This window comes from Augochlora pura, chromosome 2, assembly GCF_028453695.1.
Source record: "Augochlora pura isolate Apur16 chromosome 2, APUR_v2.2.1, whole genome shotgun sequence".
In the NCBI taxonomy this organism is placed as follows: domain Eukaryota; kingdom Metazoa; phylum Arthropoda; class Insecta; order Hymenoptera; family Halictidae; genus Augochlora; species Augochlora pura.
In genome coordinates, this window is record NC_135773.1 from 17,912,706 (window position 1) to 17,928,250 (window position 15,545).

At 33.8% G+C, this 15,545-nt stretch overlaps 1 protein-coding gene across 1 annotated transcript in view; it reads left to right on the forward strand.

Annotated features, from left to right (window-relative positions):
- The window catches only part of LOC144478399 (ankyrin repeat and SAM domain-containing protein 1A), a 163,522-nt gene that overhangs the window by 117,927 nt on the left and 30,050 nt on the right, over positions 1 to 15,545 (forward strand). The gene's annotated exons all lie outside the window — the stretch shown is intronic.

Here is a 15,545-nt window from a genome sequence, read left to right on the forward strand (position 1 = left end):
AATTGACACAGTTTTAGGGCACCGTTAAATTAACGTGAGATCCACGGTATCGTATCAGCCGACTGGGAAACTCACCAAGTATGTTTCCAATTCAAATTAGCCGTTCTGCTTTTCTGCACTCAGGAATTAAATCTGACGGGATTTTCATTCCGCGAACACCGATTCTCGAATATACGCCGGGTCGGCGAGCGAACTGTTCGAGTTAGTGACAAGTTATCGAAACTCGATTGAAATTTAAACGAACTGTATGACCGTGATAATAATCTCTTGCATTTTAATGTATTGTGAAAATCTGCCGAAAATTAAGGGGACCGTTCTATAAAGTGACTCTGTTTTTAGAAGGAACAATGTGATATATTTTTTGCCAGAATAAGTGATAACTTACGTACCCGCTTCATTCTTCAAAATACAGTAAAATATCAATTATACGAGTACGTAACATTGTAGATCAATCTAAGGTGATTCGTACGTGATGTTCTTCATTATACAAATCATTAAACATTTAATATAATATTATTATACATTTAAGTAACTACTTTATTATTCTAACATTCACGTTTCTTCGATTAATTCGGTTAACCGTGACTCTAATTACTTTATTCCTTGTAAGGCTAATATTTTAAATGTTCTAATATAAATGTAACGAAAGGTTCAAATTATTTAACAAATTATTGTAACAACTGTCGTGTTAAGGTCTACGTTGTTTCTAATAATTATATTGTAGATTTTATATATTTATCAAGCCATAAGATGCATTTACTAATAATGATAGACTTATCAAAATTATAAAAGGAACTAATTTATCTTTAATCTTATTCGTCTTCTTGTACAAGTCGCATACTGACAGCCACGTAGCTGAAGCGACATTAATTCTTCAAACAAAGTTATCCTGAAATTTAAAAAAAAATCGATACGATGCATTTCTTTCTTTTAAATACTATTGGGTTTTTAAAGTCACAAGGTTTTTTAAACCTTAATTATATCTTTTCACAATACTCCCCAAAACTTATCTTTCAGTCTGGTTAAATATCTTTATGATATATCTTCTAAAACATTGCATAAAAACCAGCTGCCCGCATTTGCACGTTTATTTGTTGTAACTACTTGTTTAGGTCAGCGACAATCATTTGCAAACAGAGTTATCTTCTTTCGGAGATATATGCGTGAACTAGACCAGAAGAAAGATAATAAATTTACATATATCCAAACTTATTTTATGTTAGAAGATTGTTCTGATGGCATTCATAAAAATATCCACTTAAAAAGATATTTATGATCTTTATTGTTTGAAATCAAGGTGAAAGGTGGAGGCCACTTTTTATGACAAAATCAAATGTGGTCAGATTCTATAGTGAAAAAAGAAAATTGATCTAATTAATTAATGTAATTAAGTATATTTACCACTTCTACTTCGAATATTATTATCCATATGAAGTGGTTATGTATATTTGTTAAAATATAAGGTAATAGTGATCAAAACAATAGTAAAATAAATACATTATATTAACGATGTCAACAAAATCACGATATCACGCACGCTTTACAGTTTACCGATTATTTAAGTATACCGACTGTAAATGCATAAAAAAAATGAATAACGCTCTAATCTTTTAAAACACGTGCCAATAAACCAAAGAGTCGTAGGAATTGATTTTTGTCCTCTAATTGGACACATTGTGCGACGTCGAAGACTGGAACAAAATATCAATCGTCCGAATTAGTTCCACGATTTACTAATTCTTGTTGAGTAACCCGCCATAAATTGATTGAAACATTGTATGTTATAAATTCCATTGTGTCGAATAATTTTCGAACTCCAATAGCGATTGAATCGAACATAAAGCAGTTTTAACTATTGTCGTCAATTGAAGTTGTCTTTAATGACCGTTCGCGAGTGACGCAAACGGACAGATTCGAAAATCGTAACGGCGCGCTGCGTCGTCGTTTACGAGTGACTTAATGGCCAAGGATTTTTAATATCCAACGGAATCCGGTCTTTCAGCCATGCGGAAACGTGTCCTGTTAAATCCGCGGCGTGCACACTTATTTACGCAAGGATTACTTTAATGTTTACGACCACCAGGGATCGTGGCATCGCCGCAAATTTTCCAGCGCTTAATGGACCGCGACCGCGAGAAGCCAGGAATCACGGGTAAAGAGTTAAGAGGACCGAACGCTTTGCCTAGTCATAGACTAGAAGAAACATTGCGATTCCGAACATTACGCGTCGGACTGGTAGACGTCCATTACTTTTTGCGTCTGCTTTGATCGACGTTGCAATTCGAGCGAGAATCAACGTTCCGAGCAAATTTCTGAGAATGATTCATGGATATGCGCGTACAATTGTTCTGTGATAAATAGATTGTCGATTTTTTCAAAGTAGTAAACATATTTAAACTCGTTGAAATTATTAAGAAAATAAACAAATTTGTTTTCAGCTTCTGCATCTTTCAATTAATGAAGATAATTTGTATTTTGCATTAACACATATTTTTCCGGTAAGTTTTTACACTGTCATTCACAAAATGTCGGCATTTTTTGATACTATTTGTAGAAATAATATGGTCTATGTAAAAACAATGTAACTTGTTAAAAATCATATATTTTTCAGTGATGGTTATAAATTATACCATCCTTGGTTAAAATTAGAATTTAATTTATTTAGAATTAAAAGAACAAGAATCAATTATTTTCTGTAATATACAAATGACGAATTTTCGTCATGGGGACGAATATGTGTCAATATTTCGCCAGCGTTGTCAGGCCACTTCTGATAACAAAACTTTTATAACTTCACAATGTCTGAGGTACACTAATTCAGCTTAGGTCAAATGTGGCTTTTCTTCGCTTCCCGACTGTTGAAGCAAATTATTTGAAAGTTTATTGTTAAAGTACCTGGTTACGTGTTATTTACTGTTGCTTTGGATTATTTTATTATTTGGAACTTATTTCAAATGGTTTTTTCATTTTGTTGCTTATTTGATCAAATCTTTATAAAATGTGAGAGCAGATATGATTTATCTACTATTTAAGTAGAATGATAAGATTTTTTACAAACATTTTTTACACTTTTTACGAACAGTATGTCAAGTTATTATCTCACGTAACATTTATGGTATTTTCTTTATTGACAAAAATTGAAAACTGATGGCACTGTATGCATCTGTCAATCATGTATAATCATATATAAATATTATTGTTTCTGTTCGAGGTATATTTATTTACACAATATTGTTAAATAATAACATAATAATTATTATTAAATACATTTAATCGCTTGCAGTCGGATTCATTTTAATTCAAAATCTTATCTAGTATATTTTATACATATGAAATTGAATTCTGTGACTCATATAACAGTTAACCTTTAACAGTTTTTTAAATATAAACAAATTTGATAATGTTAATAGTATTTTCAAACGTGATAAAATAATTTTTAGTGGCGCCTTAATGTCGTCATTCGGGTACAAAGGGTTAGTAATACATAGCTGCAAAAATAAAATATAAAATATTTATAAGAATATGTTAATGACCATATGATTTCGTGATGTATAATATAAATAATAAATAATGAAAATATATAAGACAATAGTAGTACGTAAATAATAGTACTACATAAACAGTCTTCAAATTTAAATGGTTATGTAATACGAGCAATAAATGGTTGGGACAATAACTTTGATCACCTTAAATATATCAGTTATTTTTTGAGATACAGACAAACGTTACAGCTTGAAGGGAACGCTAATAATAACATTTTTATAGGTGAAGGAATTTTGACGATTTTAGGGACACGTTCATTTTTTTTAAATGGAATGCTATACTTTGTATTCCTAGTAAAGTAGCAGGTATTTAGACGATTCATTCGATAACAGGTAACAGACTTATGTCATAAAAGATGTTCGAAGCAACGTCCGTTTACATCGATGCAACATTGAAATCGTCGCATTGCTAAAGAACGTATGTACATTTCTTATCACTTCTGGATTGATCCATAATGTACTTCAATTCGTGATAAGAAATGTAAATACGTAATAATATTAATAATGTACGTACAAATAATGCACATACCTGTGTAATACGAGAAAATAATTTTTGTATATGTTAATAAAACGTATATGCAATTCAGGGTCAAGGATACATTGAAGAAGAATATAAACAGTAAACTTATATCTTTATCTCTTATTTACAGTATTGCTTAGTTTACTAGAACAATGTTAACACATTAATTAACATTTTTACAATATTAAAGTTTTCCTAAACGACGGCTGATTTTAATGAGATAGAATTTCATCAACATGTGTAGACTAAAAATGTGATAAGTATTTTTGTAATTATATTTTATTGAAATTTTCAACAGTTATACGTATTAAATTGTAAAAAAAAAACACCAATAAATGCATATTACAATGCGTAGAATAAAACGAAATTTCTAATTTCCCGTCGGTAATATGTCAATAAATATTCTCAAGTAAGTCCAAACTACCGAAACAGATGGACGAATATTACTACTATAAAGCTACGTTTCATTAACATGTTGGAAAATTATTTTCCCAATTACTGCGAATTTCTAAGGACTCGCGAAGACCCCTCGTGTAGTAAATCGTTAAATTTGTCACCTCGTCAGTTATAACGCTATGACGTCAAAACTAACATTTAAAAAAGTCAAGGTGATCTGCGCTTTTTATCATATAAAAAGATTTTAAAAAATTTTTGTAATTTCAATTTGTTTTCCTTAAAATACACATTAACTTCTATTTTAAACATTTTTTGCCACTTTTTTTGGTTAACCATTAACTACAAGGTGTTACTATTATCATCAATATACGATTCTTATAAATATCAATTTAAGGTTTAATTTGTAAATGATACGTTTTACTAAGTTATAATAAATCAGGTTACAAATATAATATAGTTCAGGTTACAAATCTAAAAGTATCGATCTTGGCATAGTAATGATGGAGTGTAGTAATGTAACAACTAAAAATCAGATCTCCACTGTTTTATATTTTATGTAGAAGCAACTTCATAGATATTTACATGAAATTCGTCGAAATCTACTTTAGTCGACAATTTCGTATTCTAATCCAGAAGTGCTATAATTATGATCCTCAATGTACATTGAACTATCTATCTTACAAACGATCACCTCGAAGTACTGATTCGACCATCACGCTCAGCTCTAGCGGCAACCGGTGGAAAAGGCGGAACACGCGAGTACGAAAAGATGGGCCGCTGAAGCATCGAGGGGGTTGAAGAAGCGCGCAGGGTGTCGAAAACAAAAACGTCGAAAAAACTCGAGGAAAGGAAACAGAGAGGAGCGCGTTGAACGCGTTTGCGCGCGCGCGCGCCGGTTCCTTAGCACGTGGGAGGAGCGAGCGTGCGACAAAATAAAGGAGGAAGAAAAAGCGCATAATGTCGCAGCTCTTCCCAATTACTGCGAGTAAACGGATTCCCTCGTGAGGGAAACTATTTCGCCGTAAAAGTCAGCGGTCGCTCGTGCGACGACAGAAAGAATGGCAACGAGAGAAACGAGAGGGAGAAAATGGGCGAGAAAGACCGAGATAGAGAGCCGGCGGTCCCGGTGGAGGGAGGATGTAATAAGAAAAAAAAACAAAACGGAAAAAGAAAAGAAGGAGAGACAGGGAGAGCAAAACAAATGTCGTGGAGATGGTAAGCGGCGGACGATGCGACGCGACGCGCCGCGACGGGTGCGTAAAGGAGGAGGCGCGTGGAAGGAAAGGGAAAGGCAGATAGAAGGTGGAAAGCAGGAGAAAGGGACGACGATGAGGATTTATGTAATTTGTGTATATGACTTGAATAACTGCCTACATAATATAGCGCTGCTGGCTGGAGTGCGCGCGAGCAGGCGACGCCCTTCATCATGGAGCTTTAATTAAAATTACGTACGTTTGGTGCTTGTAACGTGCGCGCGAGCCTCCTCCGTCTCTCTCTCCGCGCCTCTCGTCCCCCACCCGCCTATATCCTCTATCTGCCTCTTGCTCTCTTTCTCTGTTTAATATTTTTATGAGCTTTTCACGAGACAAGCACATGCACGCTGGTACACGCTCGCGGCCACCCTCTCGGGTGCACCCGTGCGGAGAGGATACACACAGCGTCTTTGAAAGGCGTTCATAGCCGCTGCTTAAAGTGGTACTTTTTTCTTCTGCCTCCCCCCCCCCCCCCCCCCTGCCTGCGCGTCGCTCTTCTTCCCTTCGTTTTCTTTTCTTTCGTCAGTGCCGATGTCGAGGCGGCTCTCTCACCCTCCTCTTCGTCCTCTTCTTCCTCGTTCCACTCTTCCCTCTTCTTCACCCCCCCCACCCCCCACCCCCAAGCCCTCCCTCCCCGTCACTCTTGCCCCTCCTCCTTCAGACATCGTCGGCCATTCGCGTGCGCCGTGTATCGCGAATTCTCATTTGTGAAATTCGTATGAAAGAATCTCCATGGCGAACGCCGCACCGAGGGTATTACCGAGGCGTCGATTGTCAGACCGCTGAAAACGGCGGATTGTCTTTAACGTCGGCGTTACCCGGTCGGGGCTGCCTCCCTCGCGAGAGAACCCGACCAAAGCTCCAGACGATGAAAAGACCGAAGAATGAGAGAACACCACCAATGCCGGGAATTATTCGCACCTGTCGGGGCGTGACGATGCGGACGTTTAAGGGCCCTGGGCGCCGACTGGAGCTGTCGTCGTGGTGGCCGAGCACGGTTTTGTTTGTCGCTCGCTAATGACGTAAACGCGAGCGAAACGGCCGCTCGATTGCACTTTCAACCACTACTTTCTGATGCCGAACTCGCGGGACTCGCGGACGATCTGTCTGCCGTGGCTTGTCATCTTCGCGGTGATTGGATCGACGGGCTGCGCGACAGGTTCTCGATCGAGAGTTTTATCTCGAACTTTAAAGGAGATTGTGGAATTTTATCTGCACGATAATATAGTCGAATCGAGTGTGAGTCATCGTTAAACTGCAGATCTTATACATTTGTGGCAATTGATCGCTTCGACTGCAGAGTCAACTATATGAAAACGACGGAATTATTTACTCAGATCTGAAAATTAATTTTTATGATGCTAAAAAGATGGCACAATTTCTGTCTGCACGTAGTGTCACTTGTCTATGACTTCCCAAAATTCGCTTCAATTCGTTTTAAGAAATTTTCAAAAGTTTTAAGAAGCTGTAAGAAGTGATTAATCCAATATGCCAATAAAATGAATAGAAAATGTTCAACCGATAATGAAAAATGTTTTCATCGACTACATATGGCACTTGTATACACATCATTTCGATGCCGCATATGTGGCATCTATGCGGCACTCGGCGTAGAATGATAATTAACCAATGATAATTAAAAGAATGGAATGAAAATGGAAGATGCAAGGAACGGGGGAGCGAAATGATGATGGGAGTCAGGAGGCGTGGTTTGTTATGAATCGGCCAGGCTCGTGTCCCAAATTTCCTAGAAATTGGGGATAATAGCAAGAGATAATTTCTGCCAATTAGGGAAACGCATTTACTCTATTTTCGCGAAGGTGTTAAAACATGAGTGGGGATTGGTGGCAATTAGTCCTAAAGTTTCCTCTGTACCATTTTTTGGACAGGGCGGATTTTATGGATCAAGTGAATGCGTCTATTACTGCAGGTGTACGCTTTTTTCTCAATGAGATTTAAATCCACAAAATGTAAGAATATTGAAGAAGTTGTTGATGACGTACAATTTAACATTTATTTGGTGAAATTATCTTATTTTCATTAGTCATATTCTGAATTAATACATTGTCTATCATAATACTATTGATAAGTTTTTTCAATGATTGTGTTTTATCTAAAAGAAATTCGATAATTTTCTTTCAAATAAAGATTTCAAAAGAAGTTATTTATTTATAATGTTCGTCCATAAAAGTGTTGTCACTTTTAAGACTTTTCTTTAAGAAACTCCCGATTGTTGATTTTCGTTTTCAAGTAGGTGATTGCATAGAAAAATGCCAGTAAATAAAGTGCTAAGGAGGGATTTTCTTGGATCAACTAAAAAGTTCTTCATGGCGAACGTAGAATAATAATACAATTCATATCTATCAACATATACATTTTCATGTATTTTGCAAACACGCATCTACCATAAATGCATAAACACACAGAGAGTATTTATCATTTAAACTTATCCTTGTGTTCATATTTCTGTTTTAAATATTACCTAGAACTACCAAGCTAGCCAATATAACTGGTTCCGATTTTTTCTTTTACTGTTACTGTTTTTGAGAAATTTGTTGATAAACTTCTTTATCCAAGCGTATGCTATAGTAGAAATCGTACGACGTTTGAGTAGATCCAATCATATTGTTGTTATAAAACAATATGCGTTCGTCTCGTTTTAAGCGCTTACTTAAAGGTTAATTCTATTTCAACAGTGTAATGTGTATAGCAGATTTTGTATAATAACGGTGCAGTTTTTTTCATTATTACGCTGATACGAATTAATAATGGTTTAGCAAGAAGCATGAACACGATGTTGCAATCGTTGCATTTGTTTGGGGCTTAATTTCGTCTTGCTCGCTCATTTTCATCATTAGCAAGATTAAGAACAAATTATATAGCTTTGTAATGATTCATCTCGTTTGAATTGTCATCGTGTTCAATCATGAAAATAGACTGTTTTTGTCGAAATATTACTTTTTTCGAATGTACACTAGTAACACTATTCTACTTTGTACTTTATTCAACAATTCTTTCGTATCACATTTTTCCAAGCAGTATTATTTTAGACACATTTGTTACTTGACATTATCGTTCAGCCTTTTAATATTTAACAGTTGACCATGCCAAACGTTTGCATATTAACTTCCGCGACTGTATTTCCCAGACTTCCTTTGACGTCAATATTTTTTTTATAAAGAATAAGGATTTGTACACATTATAATGTGTACATTAATTAAATATCGATACTAGGTCATGATATCAATGAATGGTCATATTTACGTTCTACTTTACTTTTATTCTCTTGATATACAGAACCGGAAAAAATGGTAGCACACGTGTGTTACCTTTAATTTGTTCCATATAATCTAGATCTTTTTATTTTCGAAAGATAATACACAAATATCAGGGCTTAAAAGAAAGGAATTTAATCTGGAATGGAGTCATCCCCTTCAACTTTCACTGTAAACAAAACAAACAAGTAGATTTGGAAGGTAAATTATATTTATAATTAGTGTAAAAAGGAAACTTACATGTTTACATGTTATATTAATGTTGTGTACGTTCGCATTTGTTCTGAATCACTTGTAATGATGATTCAAGTAATGATTTATATAAATGTTGGATTGTATTTTCAGATAAATTGTGCCATTCCGCGATAAAGGAATTTATTTTCATCAAGATAGTATATCTCTTTTGCCATGCCCAGCACACTCTTCTGATTTAAATAATATGTTTTAAAAAAGCTGTTTAAAAAAATGGAAAACAATATCACAACATAGATAAGTTAAAAAAATCCATTATCGCGGAATAGTAAAATTTATCTGAAAATACAATACAATCCAAGCTTTGAATAAATTATTACCAAAGCGAATGATTGAGGTAATGCAGAACAAAGGCAGATGTACGCATTATTAATATTAACATGTAATATGCAAGTTTTCTTTCTTCTAGTTATAAGTTTGAATTTGTCTATAAGTTTATTTATATAAACTCTATTTATTATATTTATTTTATTTATTGTATTTATTACTTTCATGCCACCCTCCAAATTTACCTGTTTGTGTTGTTTACTGTGATGATCATAGAGGATAACCCGATTCCAGATCAAATACTTTTTTTTTGCGCCCTGACATTTATGTATTATCTTTCACAAATAAAAAATCTAATAAATAATTAAATAATGATAGCGCACAAGCGACATTGCTATCTGCATTGGATCGCCGAAAAACCGTGACTAAATTCATCTAAACGATTTGTACTAACTATAATCAAAGAATTGTGCACTCTAAACAGTTGGTCTTTATGCAGCTATGACAAAAATGTATACAGGGTGTTCAAATATATACACTTTGTATGTCAAATATACATACAATAATCAAAACTTCAGAAAGATGTATATTCTTATATTTTTCTTAGTATATTTTTTAGAGCCTGTTTATAAAAGAAGAAATAAGTTTTTGTTCAATATTCGCGCCTTATAATTTAATACAGACTTATGCGTAAAGGTCCGCAGTTTAGTGATCACAAATTCAATGGGATTACTACTTGCTTGGAACCGTTACGACACTATTTAACGAAGATACGTTTTGAACAAGTTAACGATGTTTAAAAACGTCTCAACTGCATTGCTTTAAAACTGCTGGGTTTCTATTGTAACAGTGCATGCAAATTGTCATTTTGGCGTATTATAGATAACAGTAGTAAGGAATCAAGCTATTGTCATTACCTTTTTAAGAATTTTTCATTTCTTAAAATCGAGAACAATTAATTTCTATATCTAATAATTAGATTATGGATCTTTATTCAAAATAAGAATATTCTGCATCTGTTATAACAGAAGCAGAAGTCACTTAAAGAATTATAGATTTTTTTCTTTAATTTTAATAAGTTGAGACATCAATTACTGAAATTTTGCACCTACTCGTTTTAGTCAGAGACAAATAAAATCCGCAGTCTATTAATAAATAGAAATTAAACGTATTTATATCTAGAATCGTGCTTATCTTTACACTGTTATCAGTAGAAAGCGAAATTGTATCGATCACAGCACATTTTCTCGCTCGTGCATCTAGTTTGCATTTATTTTGTCTTTTGTATGTGCATGAATAACTTTTTATCTCTTTCTAACGATGAATATCTTTGAAGTTACAGATCCATTAATAAAGATGTGCAAGAATTTGAAAATGTCGGGTTGAAAAGAGTCCGCTAATTTTTATTGAGACCAGTCAAGTTCCTGAATATTTCGAGATTCTCAGAAGCATCGGGAAAGTAATTATTGTATACTTCATCAAATTAAATTTACTTATGTCATTATGAAGAGAAAAGTCCCTGTGTTGGAATATCACAATATGTCGCCCAAATAACGTGTCAAAAAGAAAATAGAGAAGATAAAGTAAAAAGATATGGAGAAAAAAAATATAATAAAATGAAGAAAATAATAAAAAATAATTCAGTAAATATACGATCATTAAAGAAATAAAAAATAAGATTCGATTAAATAGAAAGAGCATGAGCAAGAAAGACATGTGGAAGACGAAAAAATAGTATTCAACATATGTATAAGTACTACTATTTATACATATTTGATGCATTGGATCTATTCTATTTTTCAAAGTTGATAATTTTGTATCAATAAATTGAATTAGTGCATATGATTTTTAAAAACTGTGATACTTTTGAGGATTCCGATATTTTTGAGAATCTCGACATTTTCGAGAATGCCAAATATTTTCAGGTGTCTTCATATATTCGGAAACCCAATCTGATATTAACAGACATTGTTCCGTCCCGCCCTGAACACAAGGTTCTCCATATTTCCAGGATCTCTATCTATTATTTACGTTCTCCAATTCTCGTATCGTTTCCTCTTTACAATTTAGTATAAATCATTGCTCCGCTATCTTTTACCAATTAAGAAATTTACATACTCTCACCTAAACGTGAAAATGGAGTTGTAAATATTTTCCTTTCCTTCCTTAAATTCTACAATTCCTTACAAACGCAGACCGCATATATTTGACTCTTTCTACTCTCATTGATTCAACTTAATATGCCCCATGTGTGTTAAATTGACATGATTGTAAAAAGATCAACACAACGAGGGCAAACAATTTCTTTTGCTACATATATGATCGAATGTAAAGGAAAGCGTACGTAGACAATTTAGACAATTTTTCACATAAAATGCAATGATGTTCTGAACAAATTGCTTGTTTGTACTTATCGCAACGTGCACTATGTGCATTTGCCTTTACTGTTACTCATCGTTCAAGTTTTCACTTGTTATCGCTCACATCCATTCAAAATGTGAGCTTCCAACAGCTTTCAGATATTTTCTCGACAAAAAAGATGCGACGTGTCTTCTCTTGTTCGTGAAATTCATCTGTGTTAAATTGACACTGTTTCTAATCAATGTTGTCACATTTTTTATGTTATATACCTTTTCATTGATAATAATGTAAGCACGAAAGTGCTCGAACAATTATGTTTCTAACATTCAACTAAATATATATATTAAACTAAAGCATTCGATATAACATGACACATATAACAAGGTATTTTCAGAAAAGAAAAGAAATTTAAGATAAGAGAAATAAAATTATACGTTTAAAATTCGTCGAAAAAATGACTTATAAAAATAATTCGCCTGGGACATAGTATTACTGTCTGGTGAGAGTAAATTTAATGTTCTTGATAGCGATGGACATAAAAGTGTCTGGACGAAACAAACCGCGTAATTAAAACCGCGAAATCTACGACCGACTATAAAACATAATGGTGCATCTATATTAGTTTGAGACTGCATGGCATATAGTGGAATGCGAAACCTTGTGTTTATCGATGATATAACGGACAAAAAGGAGTACTAAAAAGTTTTGCAGGAAAATTTAAAAAACAGTGTTCCAAAATTGAATTTACAAAACAATTATTGATTTCTGTCGGACAATGATCCGAAGCATGCCGCTAAAATTGTCAAAGAATAGTTATTGTATAATATTCCACACATAAATACGGATATTACTTCGAAAGAAGCGTTAAAACGAAATACAATAAAATATGGCAATCAGTAGATGCAAATATTACTTTTAAATTAGTCCACTGAATGGAAAACAGACTTAGGGTTTTTATAAAAAAGAAGACGGTAGATCAACTTCCTATTAAAACCTTTAATCGTTCAATTGAAATAATTATTAAATGTTCCGTTCTGTTGTGGAATAACTGATAAATCCTACATTACCGATAAATAGCAGAACGACACCTAGTGTCTAATTAGGCATCCACTGTACTACGACTCAAGTTTTTAGTCTAGTCACTTCCGTAGAACAGATACCACGTGTATCAGAGAACAACCCAATAAAGTAAAACACATAATACCAAGAACCACGCTTCTAAGGAACTAAAACATTAAAAACCTCAACACGTTCAAATACTTTTGTGAGCCACATCTGGTATGTCTTTACGATAAATGGACTGTAAAAATGGTATATATTGTTGAATTATTTTCTACTTTCTAATTGCTTCAGCTTAATATAAACTAGTTGAATGTTGGAAATACAAGCATTCGAATACTTTCGTGTATATACATACTTCATGTTAATAACATAAAACTCATAAAGTCTCAGATCAATTCTCCTGAAAATAGGAAAATAATATACTCTGGGAATTGAAAATAGTGTCAAGTTGACTCGAAGAAGAGATCAGGGTTAAAAGAAATTCTATTAAACACATTGAGATTGCGTAGAGGAGAAGTTCGCGTTTAAGGGCGGCGAGCGATTGTTTAACGACATTGGCGTCGAGAGTTGGTCTTGATTATCTTCGGGGAACTAATCTTGTGGAGGCATCGAACAATGTCGAATCTGTAATGAATATTCAACGTATCCGCGGATTCGTTCGTACGTGCCGCTTATCCATTATGGATATCCGTCGGTTGATTCCAGATACCCGTCCGGAATTGCTGGCCAGCTTGCCTGCCGAACACGACGTTCGCTAGATCGCGAATTTCAGGAACGTTGGTCTCGTCAACAAGTCGATCGGTACTTTCGTTCGAACAATTTCTCGGAGGAATTTTATCGATTAACAACTATTAAAAATATGGATCCTCCGATATCACAGAATCATAATTATTTAAATTATTCTTTGTGAAACGATAATACGGAACTTTTGCCGGTTATCTGGCAGATGCAACGAATATGATGAGAGCAAAGAATTCATTGAAAGCTTACGACACTCGCCTCGGTACTTATGTTGACACGTAACGTATTATATTAAATGATCAAAAATAAAGTTAACACTAGAAAGACGGGAGCTTGAAGCCGGGAAAATGACTGCCTTTCGGCAATATAGGTATAACACACATATATATATACCGGAAATGAAGGAGGGGGGGGGGGGGGGCAACAACAATGATTAATAAACGCATTTATATGTTGCAGAAAAAGTCACAAAATTATAAAAAGCTGTGTCATTATTTGCATAATTATTTTTCTAATTGAAATTGAAAAGCAGTCAAAATGACTTGCTTAGGCAATCTAGTGTTAATGACATAAATTTCAGAGCTTATTTACTGCGTATATGCGCTTATTGAAGTTTAACAAACAGAAAAAAGTACCCGAAATGCCAGCGAATACCTACCTATGTAGATACAGAATTATATCGAGAAACCAAATATTTAATATAACTGTAGACGAAAAGTATGTTGACATTGTAATTTAATACTTAGTTGTTCAGCGTAGTGGAGCTTAATTCATTCAATTTTTTCTCCGATGTTTCTATAAATTTTGATTTTATGTACGTTTTAATTGCAACTATTTGACGTTCTAATTACTGCCACAAATCGCAGCCAAGTAAACAAATTTATATTGTCGATTTCAAAAAATTCGTCTGTAATCCTTGAGACATGCTTTAAGTCGTTGTCTTGCTGGAAAACGAACGACGTTCTTCTGTAATAATTCAACATACCTGGCGCCGGTCAGTTTCTCTGCGATTATTACAAGAGTTAGTTTAAACGCATCTCCTACTTTTCTCCATTCATATTGTTTTGTTTTACTTAACTTCATTTTAAAATTCGATTCATCACTCCAAATAATTATTTTCCATAACAAAATTGGCTTTTTATAATATTCCTGAGCAAATATTAAACGCTTCGCAGCATTGATACGACTGTATAAATTACCTTCATTTACATGAAATTTCATTTACGTAATTTATTTGGGCAAACATAAACTTCTTTTTAAATTTGCTGACACTAAGAAATGTTTCTTTTTTAACTTCTCGAACTTTTCAAATTTATCTGGTTGTCTCCGAATGGTTGTCTTCCTCCTTCTTCCAGTTATAAATCCAGTAATATTTATTTTTACAAACTACTAACAACAAAAAGCAAACATCAAATTTAAAACAAAAGAGATATCATATCAGAGATATGCAAGAATGCCTAACAATTGAAGGTGTCAACATACAGTGACTCCCGAAAGTATTCGGACACTATTATAACTTTGACTTGTACGCCATATGTTTAAAAAAATATATTATATTTGTTGCATTATGCAGGTTACATTTTATATTAAATCGAAAGTTTGTTGTATGTTGAGATTTATGTACTCCATTTTTATATACCCTGAAGACTTTTTTCTCTTCAATGTATGTTTATTTAAATATATGGCGTACAAGTTTAGGTTATACTAGTGTCCGAATATTTTTGGAAGTCACTCTAAATATCGACGCGAGTGAACGTTAAAACATATAGCAAAACGTTTTAACATTCAAAATACTTAAGTAATTTGACTGCGAACTTTCGAGAAACTTTGAAATCAATAATTCGATACCATTGACTTGTATTTGCAAAGGGATGAA